This window comes from Apodemus sylvaticus, chromosome 19, assembly GCF_947179515.1.
Source record: "Apodemus sylvaticus chromosome 19, mApoSyl1.1, whole genome shotgun sequence".
Lineage (NCBI taxonomy): Eukaryota > Metazoa > Chordata > Mammalia > Rodentia > Muridae > Apodemus > Apodemus sylvaticus.
Window position 1 is genome coordinate 25,236,864 of NC_067490.1, and position 21,418 is coordinate 25,258,281.

The following is a 21,418-nucleotide window of genomic DNA, read 5'->3' on the forward strand; positions in this document are numbered from 1 at the left end:
AACGGGGCATTCAGGAAGTTGGTGACAAGCCAGAATTGGAACTCGGATCTCTCTTAATGCTATTCAGGGTGCACGGTGTGCACGGTGTGGCAAGTCTGTGGGTCCTCTAAGTCCACGGTGCAGCGGCTGGTCTCCAAGCTCTGTAGTACAGGAGCCCAGTGCTGCCAGCCCTCAGCCGCTGCTCCCAGCTCCTCCCTGAAGGGCAGGCAAGGGCCTTGGCAGGGGTGTTGCCTGCTCCCGCCCTCCTTCCACCCCCTGTTTGGATGGCTGGGCCTTGTCTCTTGAAAGATTTAGGACCTGCTGGGAAGCAGGGAGAGACCTTGGGGAGCGGAGGCACAGCCTGGATGGGGGTGGCATGGGGGGGGCGGGTGAACCTCAGTGTTTGCGTTCTGCCAGATGGGAGCTGCTGGGGCACACTGGCATTGGCATGTGGGGATGAGAGGGGCTCACACTGGCTTGGGAACCCTGGGGAAGCCATTCACTCTGCTTGAAAAAGAAAGTCTCAGTGTTCAGAAATACCCTGCCTGGGGAACAAGAGTGATTGGACAGGGTGTCAGGTAAGTGATAAGGGCTGGGTTCTGGGCCTCCGGTGTTACCCCTTCCCTGCCTTCGGACTAGACAATCCTAGCCATTTCTCACGTCAAGCCTCAACTTTCTTGGGTATAAAATTAGAAATTGAGCTTGGACACATGATTCTCTTCTCTTCTCTTCTCTCTCTCTCTCTCTCTCTCTCTCTCTCTCTCTCTCTCTCTCTCTCTCTGAGACACGGTCTCATGTAACCCAGGCTGACTTCAAATTGGCCATTAGTTCAGGATGACCTGAACATCTGATGCTCACACACCCTCCTGCCAAAGGCTGGGATTTGAACCGTGTGCCGCTCGGCCTAGTTTAAGGGGTGATGAAGACTTGGGCACGCTAAGCAGGCGCTCTATGGTCTGAGCTACACCCCCAGTTCTGAGCTCTGTGTGGGGCGGGGTGTGTGTGTGTGTGTAGACACTGGTGCACTCTAAGATACAAACAATGCTAAGCCGCACATCCTGAGTGCCTCAACTTTCATTCTCATTTAGTTTGGTTTTTTTTTTTTTGAGACAAGGTTTCTCTGTATAGCTAGGGCTGTCCTGGAATTTGTTCTATAGATCCACCTGCCTCTGCCTCTCCAGTGCTGGGATTAAAAGCACGAAGCACCACCGCCCAGTTCAAAAAAAAAATCTTATTATGAATTTTCTGAGCTCAACAATGCCCTAATATCTATTATTTGCTGTCTTTGCTACACTAATGCGCAGTGTCTGGGATGAGGTTCTTCTGAGGCTCCTAGTCTTCCCTGGGATAAGCTAGAGCGATCTGAAACGCCTGAGCCTAATAGAGACCTGGCCACATCCTTACCAGGTCATCAAGGCCCGCTTCCTCTGTTGCATGGGCCACCATGTTTTGACGTTGGTCTCTTACCCAGAGGGTCTCTGTCTTTGGTCACTTGGTAGCAGCAGCTGTGTCCAATCGACCCTGTGCTTGTTTCTGTCCCATGCCTGATTGGCCTCTGTCCTAGAGGTAAAGTATGTAGCGGTAAGAACGGAAGCCATTTTCTCCTTGTTAGCCTGTTCTCCTGCTATTCAGGAAGCTGCACTTGGTTGGATTTTGGGACACAACCCCAGTGTAGACTTGGGGGTGTCTGGGAGAGTGTCATCAGCTTCAGAAGCCCAGAATAGCACATCTCCGCCCTGCCACTCCATTGTGTATGTAACGGGGATTATACTTTGGAGCTACTAAATCTGAGTTTTTATTTCCTCCTTAAATCATAAATTCTTGCAGCTTTTCAACAATGTCCCGGAAGGCTTGTAGGCACAGGGTAGAAGAGGTGGGGGGGGGGAACCCCAGGACAAAGTGTGGCCGGTTAGCTGTGCTTAGGGGTGAACCCCTGGAGTCCATGACTGGACAATGGTCTTCTTTTTTGGTTTCTCAAGACAGAGTTTCTTTGTATATCCCTGGATGTCCTGGAACTTGCCTTGTAGATCAGGCTGGCCTTGAATTCCCAGAGATCAGCCTCCTGAGTGCTGAGATTAAAAGTGTGTGCCACTAGCCTGAACAATGTTTTTTTTTGTTTGTTTGTTTGTTTGGTTTGTTTTCTCCCCTGAGGCAGGGTTTCTCTGTATAGCCCTGGCTATCCTGGAACTCACTCTGTAGACCAGGTTAGCCTCGAACTCAGAAATCTGCCTGCCTCTGCCTTCCAAGTGCTGGGATTAAAGGTATGTGCCACTACTGGCCGGCCCTGAACTTCATTAAGAACGACCAGTCTTCATTAAGAGGGAAGAGAGGTACTTTTAAATTACCTGCTGTTGTTGGGACATCAAAATGGGAGGGTTAAACCAGGCACAGGGATACACTGCAGGAAGAATAGGAGTTAAAGATATTCATGGTCTGGGGAGATATCCTTAAAAGCATGAGGACCTCGAGTTCTCCATGCTAATGAGGTATCTAAATCATTCAACCAATGAGCTTCCTTCCCTCCCTGGGCATTCCCTCCCACAAAGGTATTAATCCCTGGTTCACCCTGAATAAAGTGTATGCATTCACCCACCGCCAGTATGAACTAGCAAGGATTGTCTCTTCCTTATGGACCGCCACAAGGGTGGCCTTCATCTTATAGAGCAGCGCCTAAATCTCCCAGGGATGGCCATACTGTCCGCACTCACTAGGAATCAGACTGGTTCTGCCCAACCCGGGCTCTGCCTCCCCTCTTTCCCTGGCCACAGACTTTGGGAGGGAAAGGCAGACTCCCTATAGACTCCATGTTTGGAACTCCCAGCCTGCTTTCTCCCGGCTCCCCTCATAGACAATCAGGGCTCTGTATGACAGACCAGCATTTGGCAGAAGTGGGGGAAGGAGACAGCAGTGGAGGAAGATGCTCAGGCCAACCTGACAGCCTCAGGCTGCAGGCAAATACCTTCCCATGCGGGCTGCTCTCCAGCCTAAAAGGTATCCATACCACAGGATATGGCTGTGCTGGGGCCTGAAGAGGTGTCAGCTAATCCCTGTCCCAGAATGCTGGCCTGGGGCGGGGGTGGGGCAGAAGGACAGGGCGGCACAGAAAGAAGTCATGCCCCTTTAGATGGGCCATGCGCTCACAAGAGTGCCTTGCTGGTTTGTGTCACTGTGGCTCTAGAGAGGCCTGGAGAGAGAGGTTAAGAGGGGTCCTGGTTGGTTTTCAGTTATGACAAAAAACCTGGGCAAGTTCTGTTAAAAAAAAAAAAAAAGACAATTTAGTCAGCTCAATTTTAAAGGCTCAAAGTCCAAACAGCATGGCACCGGTTCTGGGAAGGGTCCTGCTACATATGCGACAGGCAGAGACAAGAAGCCAGAGACCCTGGGGATGGGCCAGTCTTGCCTCTTCATAGTAAGAACCCTCCCTGGAGAGCTACTAGGACCCCAGAAGAGCGTCATCAATCCCCTCTATGGGCAGCTAGCTCAACTGTGAACTAATCAATTCTCAACAGGCTTCACGTCTGAGTGGACGACCGCCAGTCAACATCATCGCCCTGGGGACCAAGCTTCTAGCACAAGAGCACTAAAACCATATCACACCCGTGGTGGGGCTGGAGAGGTGGCTCAGCAGTTAAGAGCACCAGCTGCTCTTCCAGAGGTCCTGAGTTCAAATCCCAGCAACCACGTGGTGGCTCACGACCATCTGCAATGGGATCTGATGCCCTCTTCTGGTGTGTCTGAAGACAGCGACAGTGTACTCACATACATTAAATAAATAAATAAATAAATAAATATTAATTTAAAAAAATCCTGGTCCCGAAGGGAATGATTTTTCTAGGAGTCCAGAGCATAAGACTGTGACTAGGCAAAAAGCAGCGGTGTACACTTCAATCCCAGCACTCTGCAGGCAGAGGCAGGCAGATCTCTATGAGTTCGAGGCCTGCCTGGTCTACAGGGTGAGTTCCAGGACATCCAAGGCTACACAGAAAAGCCTTGTCTTGAAACAAACAAACAAACCAACAAACTAAAACAACGACAACAAACAAACAATGAACGACGAGGATGCAAAGAATCAGGAATGTTCACAAAGCCTTGTGGACTCGGGGCCTCCATACCAGGAGAGATGTGGTCCAGGCTTTGCCTTGAGCTCTTGAATGTAGCCCAGGCTGGCCTCAAACTTGACATTCTCCCACCTCTGCCCCCAGAGCATTGGATTTACAGGTGTGGTCCCCCATCAAACCTGGCTCGCGAGTTGCCTTTAGAGGTTGACCAACTGTGTGCTTTTCCTGGAGACTCTGCTGGGTCAGTAGTGTCAGTCACCACAGGCTATCTGGTCACCACAGTGTGGGGTGAAAACGGGCCATACAAAATAGGGAAAAGAAGGACAACTTGGGAGCAATGACTGGGATGCAAATAAATAATTAATTATAGAATTAATTAATGTAAGTAAATGAATTAGTATAAATAATTAACACCAATAAAATAATCAATTCAAAAATATTTTTTTAAAAACTTTCATTTATTATATGTTAAGTACACTATAGCTGTCTTCAGACACACCAGAAGAGGGCATCAGATCTTGTTACAGATGGTTGTGAGCCACCATGTGTTTGCTGGGATTTGAACTCAGGACCTTTGGAAGAGCAGTCAGTGCTCTTAACCAGAACCATCTCTCCAGCCCTCAAAAATAATTTTTAAAAAGGACAACTTGGCGAGCCTTTTTATACACCACAAACGCAGTATGCAGGATCCTGTTTGCCTGTCTGCTGGTGGCAAATGTAGTTTGGATGACAGTCCTTGGAGGTGGAGGCAGGAGGATCAGGACTTCAAAGTTAGCTTGGGTACATGAGACCCTGTCTCAATAAGACAAAGATCACCCTGAGACTTTACCCTTAAAGTTTGGGGAGTTTAAAAAAATAGCCTCTCCTTTCCTGAAGGAGATAGCTGGTTGTCTTTGTTAATTTTCTTTGCTGTGATAAAACACCACGACCAAGGCAACTTATAAAAGAGAGGATTAGTTTGGATTGTGGTTTCACCATGACGGAGGAAAGAAGGACCAGCCAAACCCACAACCGCGTCACAGGGAGGGCGAGCTCTGAGGAGCACAAGTCTTCGGAACCTCAAAGGAAAGCTCACACCCAGGGACACATTTCCATCCCGTCCCAAACAGTGCCCCCAATGGGGACGGAAGCATTCGAGCATGTGATTGAGCCTTTGGGGCCATTCTTAGTCAAGCCCCCACGCGGGCAAGAGCTCATCTTTGCTGCTTCTCTACAATTCACCTTTTGGTGGAAAAAAAGGCTACTGGCTGTACGGCTTCCTCAATTAGGTTCTCGAAGGGTCCACGAGATTCCGAAGACCAGAGCCCCGGTCCAGCCTTTCACCCAGAGAAGAGCGCTAAGCACCGCAGAAGGGAAGGTTACCCAGGTCCTGCTCCCAGAGAGCTACCCTCTGTCCATGGCCTCCACTGCTCTGAAGTTCGAGGTCATCCTCGGCTACATTACAAGTAAACCCAACACAGCCTTGTCTCTATAGCAGACTACCGGGGTACCAGAAGCAAGGGGGGCCGGGTCTGCAGCGTTCCTGGGCTATGGTTCATAGAGAGCTCCCCTCTGTGTGCATATGACAGGACTCAGGGATGCTTCATCTGGGAGGTGAGCTGTGTATACCCCCGCTGCGGCCCAGAAATTTAAGCTGAGAGAAGGAGAGCGGGCTCCTGCCAAGATCGCCGGCTTCTTGTTGACATCTTCTTTAAACACAGGGAGCGTGCTGGGGCGGTGCCGTGCCCTAAAAGCTTGAAGTTTATCTAGACAGAGGAGAGAGGCCAGAGTGTTTACATCTTCCCCGCGCGCCTGGTATACACAGAGCTCAGAGGCTCTTAACACACACCCAGCCCCCGGGGCTCTCACAGAATCTGCCCATCTATGGCAGGCAGAGCAGGAAGTGCTGAACGGCCCCACCCCCGCCCTGAGAACGGAGCAGGGCTTCATCCCCGAGCCAGCTGGGGTATCTTAGAGGGGACTTGGCATCTGCTCAGGATGCTAGCCAATGGCATGAGGTGGCTTGGCTGAGGTCACGAGAAGGGCCGTCACAGTCTGCCAAGGAGCCCCAACTCCTCCCCATCCCCTCCTCGGCTAAGACTTGTGCAGGTGGCTAGCTGATCGGCTCAGTTCTAAGAGAAAGGGTTATAAGTCTCTGTCTTCATAAGGTCCTCGGCCAAGATGAGGAGCCAAGTCCCAGGCTGGCAGCAGGAACTCCCCAGAGCTTTCTGTGGAGTGTTTGACTCAAGCCTTGAGCTTTAGAGGCAGAAGGGACCTCTAGTGGCTTTGGGGCAGTGAAGAGGGTCCAGAGGAGGGAGCATGGGAACTCTCATCCTGAGACAGGCTGGGGCGGAGAAGGTGGGGTGGGGCTGGGGATCCTAGCTGGATCCCTAATTGGATAGGGACTTAAACCTCAGTTCACAACTCCCGGGTGGGGCGCAGAAAACGGCTTCTGTTTCTTTTTTCTCTGAAACTCAGTTTCATCCTAGCTGTGGGCTCCATCCTGTTGGGCTGGCGTGGGTTCCGACTTCATTAACCCCAGGGTCACTCTCCCTAGCTCATGAAACTGCACAATGCCAAGGCCTGTGTGTGTGTGTGTGTGTGTGTGTGTGTGTGTGTGTGTGTGTGTGTGTGTGCTGCCTGGGTGGCCACTGAGATTTCTCAGGCCCCTGCTCTACAGAAAATGGCAGCGGGGGAGGGGGAGCATTTCTGAGGGATGCCTGGGGCCCTGAGTTTGGGGACTCGTCTGAGGAGCAAAAGCTGAAGATAGAGACCTGCCTTGTGGTCATTTCTTCCAGCTCCCCTCTGGGAGAGGACACCAGCTTTCCTGGGCCCCACGAAGCCTCCTTTTGGTGAAACTCATTTTTTTTTCCCTTCAAATCCACGCGCCCGGCCCTTTGTTCTCTTGTTGAGGGGGGGTGGGGAGTCGGGGGAGGTGCGGGTGGGGGTGGGGTTGGTGGGGGTGGGGGTGGGTATCTGATTTCCTCGGGGCACACAGACTTCATCTTCAGAGCGTCTTAGGAAGTGGAAAAAATATTGCATTCCATCCCTGCAACTTAGGGGAGAAAGGCAGGGAAAAAAAACAAAAGCTAATTTTCCAGATTAAAGCAACCAGGAGCCCACGGGTGGTGGTGAGGGCCTGTGATCCAGCGCTTCGGAGGTGGTGGCAGAACTTCAAGGTCGGGCTGCAGGGCAAGTTTAAGGGAGGCTGTGATGCACAGAGACTGCCTCCTAAACATAAAATCAAATCAAATCAAATCACAATATCCACCTCTTGCCTTAGAGAGGAGGCCAGCTGGGGACCGGAGCAATGGGGAGAACTTTGGATAAGTTTTGGGGGGCGGACTGAAGTCAGCCTGTGATCCTGACTCCTCAACAACCTCCTCCTCCTTCTCAAGATTGTACCAACTGGCACCATTTTGCCAAATGGCTCTTTTACCGGTGCTGTTTTGGTTTTGGTGGTGCTAGGGTGAAGCCCCACCCCCTGGGCCGTGATTCTAGTGCTTTTAATTTTTCATTTTAATTAATTTATGTTTCATTGCATTTGTCTGTCTTGTGTTGGGGGCAGTGCTGTGTGTGTGGAGGTCAGAGGTTAACTTTTGGGACTCTCTCTTTCTACCAGACAGGAACCTGGGAATCGAACTCAGGTCATCAGGCTTAACAGCAAACACCACAGAGCCATTCTGACTTCCCCGTTTATTTTTATGTTCTTTGTATGTTCGTGTGTGTGCAACTTGTGTGGAGGAGGCACTCAATGCCTTTCCTAAGGAAATGTCCACTGAGTTTTGGTAAGAAACCAGGATTCTCACTGGGACCTGGTTGGTCCTGCTACCTCGGTTAAGCTAGTTGACTAGCAAGCTTTAGGGATCCGGCAGCCTTTGCCTTCTAAGTGCTGAGATTACAAGCACCCCCCTCCCCCCCCCCGTCCCCCAAATCTAGCTTTTTACCTTCGTCCTGTGGAGTAAACACAGGTCCTTGTGCTTGGGCAGTGACCTCCGATTCTTTTTTTTTTTTTTTTTGGTTTTTTGAGATAGGGTCTCTCTAAGTAGCCCTGGCTGTCCTGGAACTCACTCACTCTGTAGATCAGGCTGGCCTCGAACTCAGAAATCTGCCACCTGCCTGCCTCTGCCTCCCAAATGCTAGGATTAAAGGCGTGTGCCACCACTACCTGGCTTTTTTTTTTTTTAATATTTTTTATTTTTCAATTATGGCAGAGGGTGTGGTATGTGTGTGTGTGTGTGCGCGTGCGCACGCAATGCCCATGAATGTAGGTGCACACGGAAGCCAGAAGAGGGTGACAGGTGCCTAGGAGCTGGAGTCAGACATGGCTGTTAGCTGCCAGGTGACTGCTGGGAATCAAACCCGGAGTCCTCTGAAAGAACAGCCAATGCTCTTAACCACTGAGCCATCTCTCCCGTCATGAACTCTGATTCTTAAGCAGTTCTTGAGAAGTGAGTATTCTACAGACTAAGGTATCTTCCCGGCTCCTTATTAAAAACAAATCAATTTGAGACAGGGTCTCACTAAATTGCCCAGGCTGGCTTTGAACTTTTGATCCTCCTGTCTCAACCCCTGAAGTAACTGGAATTACAGCTAGGCATCATCAGGTCCAGTTCAAATGGCTTTCTTGACCACTGATATTATTGACCTAAAGATCATTTGAATCAGTGGTTCTCAGCCTTCCTAATTCTACAACCCTTTAATGCAGTTCCTCATGTTGTGGTGACCCTCAACCATAAAATTCTTTTTGTTATAATGTAAATATCTGTGTTTTCTGATGGTTTTAGGTGACCTCTGTGAAAGGGTCATTCAACCACCCCAAAGGGTTTGAGACCTATAGCTTGAGAACTACTGACTTAATTCTTTACTGACCTTATAGGAGGGGAGCACAGGCTAGCGCCATCATGGCTCGACTGTACTGGAAATGATACCAGAGTGAACCTCACAGTACACATTTGGGTTCCTTGGGTCTATTGAAATGACCTCTTATAGCTGGGAGCCTGGAAATGCCTCTGGACACAAAAGAGACAACAAGGAAGAAAAATGTTGTATGTCTTTAGCTCATATCAAATCCCATAAAATCCCTGACATACTTGTTATAAATAACTTCACAAATAAAAAAAAATGTGCTGGGCAGTGGTGACACACACCTGTAATCCCAGCACTTGGGAGCCAGAGGCAGGCAGATTTCTGAGTTCAAGGCCAGCCTGGTCTACAGAGTGAGTTCCAGGACAGCCAGTGCTGAACAAAGAAACCCTGTCTCAAAAAACAAAACAAAACAAAACAAACAAACAAACAAATAAAATGCTTGGACCTGTGTCCATTCCCTCTCCACCCAGGCCAGCGCCTCGGCAACTGTGAGACCTGGCCTCAAATACACAGTTGCTTCCTGAGCCTTGAAATCCTCTCCCTGGACTCTTCCCAGGAGCTGTGACACGCTGGCTTACTATCTACTGTCAAAGGTGGCTCTGTGTCTTTTTATCTCATGTGTCTGTGGAGGGTTGGGAGATACATATGTACGTGGGCGCGTCTTGAAACCAGAACAGGCGTCAGATCCCTTGGAGTTACAGGAGTTACAGGCAGTTGTGAGCCACCATGGGGTGTAGGGAATAGAACCTAGATCCTCTGGAAGAGCAGCCTATGTTCTTAAGCCCAGAGCCATCTCTCCAGCAAAGCAGTCTCTCCAGGCTGCCAACCTTGATTTTTGATGCCGTCTCTTATTGAACCTGGAGCTCATCAATTGAGTTGGTGGGCCAATGAATCATTCTGTCTCTGCTGTCCCCACCCCCAGCCCAGGACTTAGAAGTGTACATTGCCTTGTATGTGGCTTTTGGGGATCAAAACTCAGGTCCTCATGACTGCACCACAGCCCCTCTACTGACTGAGCCCCTCTACTGACTTAGATTTTTCAAAATCTACTTTAATAAGGATTCTTAAGTGCTTCAACCTGCCTTCTAGCCACCACCCACCAGAGGTAGTGGAAAAGAAAGGTTAATAAGACAAAGGGGGATGTGGACCTGTTTAGAAATAGTTCTTTGGGAGCCATTCCAACCTTCATGGTCAGCAGTCCAACATGACTCAGCAAAACACCAACATGACTCAGCAGCGGCAATCACCACTCACAAATCGGCAATGGCAGTTTGATCCAGAAGAAACCACAAGGCTCCGCCAATCGGCCCAAGTCCAAGGAAGCTCAAGAAGCCACCAGGATATCATGAGAAGTTCTTTGGTGAGTTGCTCTGTAAGAAATCACAACAAGTGAAGATCAGCAAGGAGAACCAAGATATGAATGCCACCAACTAGTGAGGCAGAGCAAGGCGAACCAATACCAGAGACTCCTCCCACTGTCTGTAGGGTCCTATTTATATTCTTTTCAAGCATCATGCACCCTCTCAGGTGTCTGCTTCAGCAAAGCATTCTCTCACCTGTGTCTGCTTCAGCAAAACATTCTTTCACCTACCTGTCTGCCCCAGCAAAACATCACATGGCAAAATGAAGTTTCCGAAGAAACTAGAAAGTTTCATTTTACTCCCCAGCCCATCCATGCTAAGGAAAATGAAATGAGTTGACCAAGGTGGGATGGTCAAGGCCTCACACACTCTTTCTTCTCTTTCGCTGGCTCCTCTGAGATTGGGAGTTTCTCCCGAATGTCCCAAGAGTAAGTAGGAAGTCTTTCCACAGACACTACCAAGGCATGCACTCCTTAATCCTTAGATACTAATGGATACCACAACCTCCAGAAAGCCTTTAAGGACTTCCTGTTGGCCACTCAGTACCCATTGCGTGTGTCCCGTGCACCCCCACCCCACCCCAGCTGTCTTTTTTATCTTGTGTGAGGGGCACAGACTGTCAGTCTTGTAACTAACTCTACTGTGGCCACTGATAAAGACACAAAGCCATTCGGAGTTTCCTAACTGGGCCAGGAGGCTGAGGTTCAGGCAAGACATGCACTGGCAAAGCCTGGACTGGAACTCAGGACTGAGCTCTCTGTTCAGGGCTTCCGGCTTGACACAGAGTGCTGCGGAGACCCTTAATCACTGTTGCAGCTGAGCACCAAGAAAAACCCCGTCTTTCTCATCCCTTTCACCCTTTCCCCTTCGTGCCTCCCTCCCTCCCTCCCGCTTTCCCTGCCATCCCCCACCCCTTCATGTCCCTCCCCAGTCTCCTGCAAGGGTTTGGAACTGTTACCTTCAATCTCTGTAGTACACAGATAATGCCACTAGAGGGCAGACACACAACATGAATCAGGATAAAAGGTGCGCGCCACCATGTCTGGACCTGTGACAGCAGGGCTTTGAGGAGCCTCTTCTTTAGCCTAGGGTGGCAGGAACGGGGGCGGTGGCAGTGGCTGTGGCTGCGCCTGCAGCTGTGGCTGTGGTAGTCAAGGCTTTCACCTGCCAAATCTCGTACTAATAAGCACAGGGCATCTCTACAGCGGGGCTATCTCACACTCCCTGGTGTCTGAAATCTCAGCATCTCCACCCAGCTGCCTAAGCCTGAAGTCAGGGTACCCTCAGCAATAGCTTCCTCCTCTCTCAGTCTCCCCACTCTGTGCAGCTTCTGTCCGTGCAGCAGCTTATATTTTAGCCCACCAACCTCTCTCCACGGCCACTCTCATGCCCTAATGAAGCCAAGTGGCTCCTGAACTCTCCAGCACGTTAGAATGAGGTGGGGGCGCTTCAAAAACTCCACATGCCCATCTCACACCTGAAACCAACAGAGTTGGGGTACCTAGGGCAGGCGGCAGGTGCGGGGCTTTTGAAAGAGCCCCAGATGACTGCAGCGTGAGGCCAAATTCAGACACAACGCTGAGACTAGACTCTCTTCAATGTCTTCACCCCTGGGCTCCGCCAGCCCATCTGCCAGGCCCTTATGCAACACGGCTGCTTTTCCTAGAATTCAAAAGAATTATCTGAAGGCTCGTACTGCCTACATACTCACTCTCCAGTCAACAGACGCCCTGAAGTTTCTGTTCATGACAGCTTGAACACAAAGCGGCTTCCCACTGGTAGAGGTAACTTTACAAAGATTCACTACTGGACATGGTAGCATACTTTTAATCCCAGCACTCTGGAGGCAGAGGCAGGTAGATCTCTATGAGTCCGAGGCCAGCCTGGTCTACAGAGTGAGTTCCAGGATAGCTAGCGAAGGCTATATACTGAGGCTGTGGGTAAGGGGAATGGGGAGACACTTCCTTATGGTACACAACTTCGACCCTGGCACTCAGGAGGCAGAGGCAGGAGGATCTCTCTGAGTTTCAGACCAGTCGAGGGCACACAGTGAGACCCTGCTGTCTGTGTAAGGTTATGTCCTGTGTGCGATGATGTCCTCAGAAGCAGACGCTTCAGATCCTTCTTCGGCTGGAGCTGCAAAAGGTTATGAACCATCTGACATGAGTATTGGGAGCTGAACTCGGACCTCAGCGAGAGCAGTGAGTGTCCTTGGCTGCTGAGCTGTCTCTGCAGTCGCAGAGGTAGTTTTTAATGCCTTGACCATTGCTCAAAATTCTGATTTATTTGCAGGTCACCTGTTTAGAGCAGCGTTTCTCAACCTGTGGGTCTCAACCCTTTTGGGGGAATCACCTAATACTATATGCATATCAGATATTCACACTATGATTTATAACCTAGCAAAATTGCAGTTATGGGGTAGCAACAAATATAATTTTATGGTTGGGGGTCACCACAACACAAGGAACTGCATTAAAGGGCCACAGCATTAAGTTGAGAACCACTGGCTTAGGGAGTTTCCCATAGCAACACATTTACTTTTCTTTCCGTGTGAGTTTAACTGTCAACATCTCAGTTATTACTACACTCAAAGCCATTCTGTATTGTTTTCTACTTGGAATTTCCAAACTCTGGCTCATAACCCAAGACACACTCCAGCTACAGAGAACATGGCAACGGTTAGGAGTTTTGGTTGTTTTTTGTTTGTTTGCTTGCTTGCTTGCTTGCTTGTTTGTTTGTTTTGAGTCAAAGTCTTATTGTGTAGCCCAGGCTACCCTCACAAACTTTTTTTTTTCTGAGTCAGGATCTCATGTAGCTTGAGCTGGCCTCAAACATGCTAGGTAGCCAAAGATGACCTTAAACTCTCTTTTTTTTAAAAAAAAAAATATTATTATATGTAAAAGTATACTGTAGCTGTCTTCAGACACACCGGAAAAGGGCATCAGATCTCATTACGGATGGTTGTGAGTCATCATGTGGTTGCTGGGATTTGAACTCAGGACCTTTGGAAGAGCAGTCAGTGCTCTTAACCGCTGAGCCTTCTCTCCAGCCCTGGACCTTAAACTCTTAATCCTCCTGCCTCAGCTTGGTTAGGACGACAGTCATGCCATACCATACTTGGCCTCTGCCCTGATTCAAGTTTTGCTTGGTCCAGAACCTTTCTGGAGAGTTCTTCTTAGGTTAGGGGGTTCTGGCTGAGGTGTTGAATTCAGGTGAAGTAGATCTTGGTGACCCACAGACTCTTACACGCAAATCAGTTCCTCTCCATTCAAGACAGTTCTCTGATGTCCACATTGGGTTAAAAATGAAATACTAACGCTTGCCGGCGCTTGTTTCTCTAGGGATCTGGTTCTTCCCACCAGAAGAGAGCAGAATTTTTAAAATAGTTATTATAATAAAGAACTTGCAAAAAAAAAAAAATCACACACCAAATTCTACCAACCCAAAGTTTGTTACATGTCAGTGAACTTTTAACTAGTGTGAAGCTGTAATGAGAGCATCACACACACCAGGAGAGGGCGTCAGACCCCATTACTGATGGTTGCGAGGCACCATGTGGTTGCTGGGGCTTGAACTCTGGACCTCTGGAAGAGTGGTCGGTGCTCTTGCCGACTGAGCCATCTCTCCAGCCCACCATCTAGCTTTACATCTTCTCATGATTCGTGGCCCTCCATCTGTGTCCAGTCCTTCCTCCTAACATTTTCCCCTTCCTATTTTCCTTTCATCGTGCTGAGAAGCTGAACTCTGGTCCTAAAGGGTGTTTTCTCAGGGCTGGGAAGATGGCTCAGTGGTTGCTGTCCTTACAGAGAACCGGAGTTCAGGTTAACTCCAGTTCAAGAGAATCCAATGCCCTCTTTCGGTTTCCTTGAGTATCGCACATATGTGGTGCACTTACATATAGGCAGAACATTATACATATAAAATAAAGTTAGGGGCTGGAGAGGTGGCTCAGTGGTCAAGAACACTGCCTGCTCTTCCAGAGGACCTGGGTTCGATCCCCAGCACCCGCATGGTGGCTCACAACTGGCTGGAGGTCCAGTTCCAGAGAACCTGATGCCCTCTTCTAGCCTCTGTGGGCAGCAAGCAGGCAAGCAATATTCAGACATACATGCAGGTAAAACACTCACACACGTGAATAAAATAGAGGAGATTTAAAATAAGTAAATATTTTAAAACGTTTTTCCTCACCGAAGAGAACTTTTTCTTGCACAATTTACTATAATCATCGCTTCTCATACTAGTTAGACATTTTCTCAGGTACAAAAAAACCAGAATTTGACTCAAAAATGCCCCCTCTACTCATTTCTGCTTTACCTCGGATCTCTCTCTCCTCCATTCTGACATCCCTTCTGTGTGGTACTGATCAGATCGTGAGCTTCCTCTCTCTAGGGCACTGAGTGAAACTTTTCTACATTTATTTTGTGTGTGTGTGTGTGTGCGCGCGCGCATCGGTTTGTGTATGTGCTTGTGTGTATGCTTGTGTGCATGTGTGTGTGCATGCATGTTTACATGTGTGTTTGCATATCTGTGTGTGCATGTATGTATGCATTTTTGTGTGCATGTGTGTATGCCTGTGTTTTCATGTGTGTGCATTATGTGCATGTGTGTGGATGTGTGGGTGCATGTGAGTGTGCTTGTGTGCATGCTTGTGTGGGTGCATGTGTGAGTCTGTGCTTGTGTGCATGCTTGTGTGTACATGCTTATGTGTGTGCATGTGTGTATGTGTGTACGTGTGTGTGCATGTGTGTGCACGTATGTGTGCATTTTCCCATGCACAGGTATATGTCTGCTGTCCCTTCCCCCACAGCATTGAGCTGGGCTCTTCAGCCCATTCCATCAGCCCCCAGCCTTCCCCTTGTGTTATCCCTGGCCTTTGTTCCTCTGAGAACAATACAGCTGCTTTCACCTGGAAATCAAGGCTGCCCCAGGGCAGTCTCACCTGGAAACATCCTGGGACCTGTAAAACGTGAAGTCCTTTAATCCCAGCAGGCGACCCGCTGAGAAGAGGAGCCAACGAGTTCTCGGATATCTCCTTGAAGTCTGGGGGCAGGGTTTTACTTTAAAGGCTATTATTATTTATTATTTATTATTTATTTTATTTATTATTTATTATTATTTAAAGACTAAATATTAGTAAAGTTCGGTCTTGATTGGCTAATGTCATCCTGACTCATTTCTCTTTCGTCGCCTCCCCATTTATCCCCAGAATTCTCTTCCAGGTCTCCAGTTCACCTATGGTTGGGGGCAACTACAGTCTGTGTTTTCATGTGTGTGCACTTGCGTGTATGTTTACATGTGTGTTTGCATATCTCTGTGTGCATGTGTGTGCATGTGTGTTTGCATGTGTGCGCGTGCATGTGTGCATTTTTGTGTGCATGTGTGTATACCTGTGTTTTCATGTGTGTGCATTTGCATGTATGTGTGCATGTGTGTTTGTGTATCTGTGTATCTGTGTGTGTGTGTGTGTGTGTTTGTGTGAGTCCCCTCATGCCACTTCCAGGAGTTGGTTCTCCCCTTCTACCATGTTTGATCTGAGTACATGACTCAAGCTGTCAGACTTCACATCCTAACCACCTGAGCAATCGTGTCATCCTCAGGCCAAGGCCAAGCCCTCAGTCCTGCCTGACCCCCACTGGGCTCCAGGTCACCACCGAGAAATGGGAATCCCTTCTGCCCTCACACCTTCCCTCCTGGTTCTTGCCTTTGGAGTGAGGTGGGCAATGAACGTTCTCAAACGCATCTGTCCCTCTGATCCAGGCTTGATCTTCCTGGCAGGGGACGAGGAATAAGGGCACACGCAGCCCCAACGCAGCCACAGAAACGGGCAGGGTCCATTTGAGGCAAACTTGTAAACGTTACATTTTTGCTTCATAGCTGGACGTTTCTGTGTCTGTGGGCATGGTGAGTCCTGTGTGACGTCCATGCAGGCTGCCACTGGCCTGGACTTCTCCAGAGGCTCTGTCAGTTGGTGGCCCAGGTGTGATGATACTTTGCATCCCCATGCTTGGGAGGCTGAGCCAAGAAGGTTATCAGGGGTAGCCTGGGCTACATAATGAAAAATATGAATATAATATCCATAACGAATATATATATATATAATGAATATATACATAATGAAATACACATATATGTATTATCTGTATATGAATATGCATATGTAATGTATACATATATACATAATGATATATGTATATATATACACAAATGTATATGACTATACATATGAATATATACATATATACATAGTGAAATATAGGTATGTATATACGCATGTATATATGAATATACATATACATAATGAATAATACATATATACATAATAAAATACATATCTATCTATCTGTCTATCTATGGTCACTCATCTGTCATCTTATCTCAGCACTTGGAGGCAAAAGCAGCCAGCTCAGTCACATGACGAGTTTGATGCTAGCCTGGCTCATGTAGCCCTGTCTGAAAAAAATAAACACACAGGGCCGCCAAGATGGCTCAGTGGATAATGGGGCTTGCTGCCAAGCATAACCACCTGAATTTGATCTCGAGAACCCACACAGTGGAAGGAGAGCATCTCTTCCTGCGAGGTGTCCTCTGACCCCCACACTTGGGCTACTGCAGTCTATACACACATAAATATGTAAATGCAATTTTAAAAATAGTTTGCAGCCAGGCAGTGGTGGCACACACCTTTAATCCCAGCACTTGGGAGGCAGAGGCAGGCAGATTTCTGAGTTCGAGGCCAGCCTGGTCTACAGAGTGAGTTCCAGGACAGCCAGAGCTACACAGAGAAACCCTGTCTCAAAAAAAAAAAAAACAAAAAAAAAAACAAAAAAAACCTAAAAATAGTTCGCATCTCAGCTGGGTGGTGGCAACACACACCTTTAACCCCAGCACTTGGGAGGCAGAGGTAGGGAGGTGGATCTCTGAGTTCTAGGCCAGCCTGGTTTACAAGGCAAATTTCAGGTCAGCCAGGGCTCACAGGGACCCTGTCTTGACAAACAAAACAAAACAAAGGAAAATTGTGTCTCATGGTAAGGGTGCATTTGTTTCCTGGAACTTTTAAACCTAGTAACATTGTTACAATTTTGATGTTTGTACAATGGCAAAAACTGCACAGTGATTTCATTTCTCTGAACCCTATCCGTAGGGGTTGCACAAGGGCACACTGGGCCTTTTTTTTTTTTTTTTTTTTTTTAACCATAGAAGACCTACCTGTCTGGTATTTATATGAGTACACTGTAGCTGTCTTCAGCCACACCTCAGAAGAGTGCATCCGACCCCATTACAGATGGTTGTGAGCCACCATGTGGTTGCTGGGATTTGAATTCAGGACTTCTGGAAGAGTAGTCAGTACTCTAACCACTGAGCCATCTCTCCAGCCCCTGTCTGGTATTTAATCTGAGCCAGTTCAGTGTGTAAGAAAACACTCCACTCTTGCTGCCTAGGGCTACCCACAGCTCCGGAGGAGACGCACCTCTCTCTTTTGGTTTCCATGGACACTGCATCCACACACACATGCCACATACAGACACGCACATATTCACATCATTTTTTTAAAAGAAAAATAAAATCTTTTTCTTTAATATGAGCCACATTGGTGTGGTGGCGCACATCTATTTTCCTGACAACCAGGGTAGGAGGACTGCAGGAGCTTGAATAGTCTAGACAGCAATGCAACAAGTGTCTGGGTTCTTTGTTTGTTTGTTTGTTTTGTTTGGTTTGGTTTGAAAACACTAGAGCTGTGACATTAGAAGCAATTCAGTTTGGTTTGGTTTTCGGAAAAGGACAAAATTGGAGGGAGAATTGATGTTTTACCAAAGGGACTCGACAATGCTCTCCACATCCGCTACCTTTTCTTAGCAGGTGCCCTGGATCACTAAATAGCAAGGCCACTGAGCCTCCTTCCCTATCACTTCCTCCGCCACTCCCTGGGACACTTCAGCTATGTCCACTGCAGTCTTGGAGAAATACATAGGGTCATTTCCTCAGAGAGGGAGAAAAAAAATGTTGCTTTCTGTGGGCAGGGAAGCTTGATACAGTCATGGGGCCAGTGTCAGCGTGGTGGAGACTAACCCAGGTTCCAGGCCCAGGAGATTCTGAAGGTCTGTGTGATTGATTGTATGGGAGCCTCCAGGTAGGAGCCTTCTCTTGAGCCAGAGTCTGACTTGTTTACCTCACAAAGGTTTGGTGCTATCTCATAACAGGGGAAAAGAAAAAAAGATGGCCATGTAGTCTCTCCTGTTAATAAGGGAGAATCGAATTTTGCTAAAGGAAGGGCCTTCTGTTTTTCCCAAGCGTGCCCCCCACTGAGGGATTAGTTCATGAGACAGAAAGTCTCAGCTGGGAGGCAGAGAAGAGGAAGTTGAAATGCCCTGAGAGAAAAGACAGGAAGTAGAGAAAGGAGACAGAGAGGCTTCCTGCGCAGGATTGACCCCTCCAGGACCCGGTGAGGTTTTTCAGGAATGTCTCTGTGGCTAGATTTCTGGTGGAAGCTGGGATGGGCTCAGCTCTGCAGCCTGCTGTGGGTGGGGCTGCCAGCAGTCAGGTTGATGGCCCTGGGAACAGCTCACTGGTGGCTCCTGCTTAATATGCATTTCCACGGACCCACCTCTGCCTGGCCTGGCCCCAGGCACTGAGCAGGCATGGTGGTAAAATAGCCAGGAGACAGTCTTTCTTGCCGCCCTTTTATCAAAATGCACACGTGGGAAACTTCATTCCCCAAATTCCCCATGTTAATGGTAATTGGGAAGTGAGTCCTTGGGGTGGTCATCAAGATCAGATGAGGTCACGAGGGGGAGGTTCCCGGGATGGTATTAGTGGCTTTATTTGTATTTTGGGGACAGGATCTTAATGTAGCTGGCTTGGAATTCGCTATATAGCTAAGCATGACCGAGTTATTCAGATGCTCCTGCTTCTACCTCCTCCGTGCTCGAATTACACCTCTTGTCACCAAGCGCCTGGTGTAGCACTGGGGACTGACCCCAGACCTTGCATGTGCACAAGGCTAGCTCCCTGCCGAGCTACGTCCTAGCCCACATTAGAGGCTTTGTAATGCTGGGGCAGATGCAGGCTGGGAGAAGAGACCGTGGACATGTGGTACCCTACTGGGTTATGATGCAAGGATGCCCAGTGGATGCCAGGCAGAGGTGGCACTGTGTTCTTGGATTCCCCAGTCCTGGGAGCTATGTATTTAATAAATGCCAGTGCTTTATGAATCAGTGTCTTAGTTAGGATTTTACTGCTGTGAACAGACACCGTGACCAAGGTAACTCTTATAAGGACAACATTTAACTGGGGCTGGCTTACAGGTACAGAGGTTCAGTACATTATAACCATGGCAGGAACATGGCAGCATCCAGGCAGGCATGGTGCAGGAGGAACTGAGAGTTCTACATCTTCATCTGAGGGCTGCTAGCAGAATACTGGTTTCCAGGCAGCTAGGATGAGGGTCTTAAAGCCCATGTCCACAGTGACATACATACTCCAACGAGGCCACACCCACTCCAACGAGGCCACACCCACTCCAACAAGGCCATGCCTACTCCTATAGGACCATACCTTTTAGCTCTTTTTTTTTTTTTTTTTTTTTGGATTTTGATTTTTTTCAAGACAGGGTTTCTCTGTGAAGCCCTGTCTGTCCTGGAACTCACTCTGTAGACCAGGCTGGCCTCGAACTCAGAAATCCACCTACCTCTGCCTCCCAGAGTGCTGGGATTACAAGCGTGCGCCTCCACCGCCCGGCAGGCCATACCTTCTAATAGTGCCACTCCCTGGGCTGAGCATATGCAAAACACCACAATTAGCTTGTCTCATTTTTTTTCAAAAACGGAACAGAAGACAAACTGAAACTAGACGGTCAGACTGCCAAGGGAGCCTAGTCAGACTCCCTGAGCCTTCCCTTTCCAGCAGTACCCAGCTTTTCCTGGAAATAGCTGCCCTGCCCCCACTGCAAGGAATAGGGTGCCAGCCATTTCCTGTATGATCCACACAGACAGGCCTGGCCCAACATGTCAGTCAAAGTACCCAGAATGCTTTCCCAGAATTCCAAGTTGGGCCCCAACAAGGCCAACGACTCTGGCTGGTGGCTGCTTCTGAGACCCTCTGCCACCAAAGCCACAGGACCAGCCTGAATGGCGTTTTCTCAGCCTGTCGGCCCTTGGCAATGGCCTCAGAAGGAATCTAAGACCTACCTAGAACATGTACAATGGATAAAAACAGGCATTTGCTGAACCACAAAAGGCAGATCAACACGTCAACCTCACCGGCCATCAGGGAAATGGAAATAAAAACAGGAATATTTTCTTTTAAAAAACAAAACAAAACATTTTAGGGGGTTGGACAGGTGGCTTAATTGTATACTGCTCTTGCAGAGGACCTGAGTTCGGTTCCCAGGACCTGAGTTCGGTTAGCGCCAGCTTCAGGGCGCCCTCTTCTGGAGTCGTTGGGCACCTGGACTCACACATGCGCCTGCTACCCCTGGGCAGGCGGTCCAGGGAGGTGTAAAGGAAGGAACAGAACGTGAGCCTGGGGGAGACAGCCAGTGAGCTGTCAACTCCCTACTCCCCCAAAAGAGCCCATCCTAGTGGAAAGGCACACAGTAAGGCAGCAGGCTGGTGGTGGGAACAGGAAGCCGAGAAAGCGCATCTCCCGCCACACCCAGGAAGCAAAGGCGGTGAACACAGGCGAGTGAGCTGAGAGCTCTTAAAGCGCCCCCAGCAAGGATGCTCCTCCCACAGCCTCCCCAGAATAGTCCACATCTATTGCGGATCGAGTGTTCAAAAGCCCGGCCCTATGGGGTACACTTTTCATTGAAACCATAGCGATCATGGTTAACTCGTTAGAGGCCAGTCTGAGCGACAGGAGACCCCGTCTCACCCAGGCCGCTTTCTCTGAGCACCCCGAGCTGACTGAAGGATTCTCTTGTGTTTACACACACAGTCCCGTATTCCAAGAAACTCCTCAGCCTGGAAAGCTCATATGGTGCGTTAAAAGCAGTCTCGATTTAGAAATGACAATTCCTAAATCCACAGATCCACTTTCAAGTCCAGGCAAAACAAGATGGTGGCCGTGTGGAAAGGGGGCAGCATTGGAGGGTCTAGAGGGAGAGGGTAGGCAGGAAGGCCCCCGGGAAATCAGGCCCCTGGTGTGATCATAAGGGAGCGACTATCCCAGCTTGTT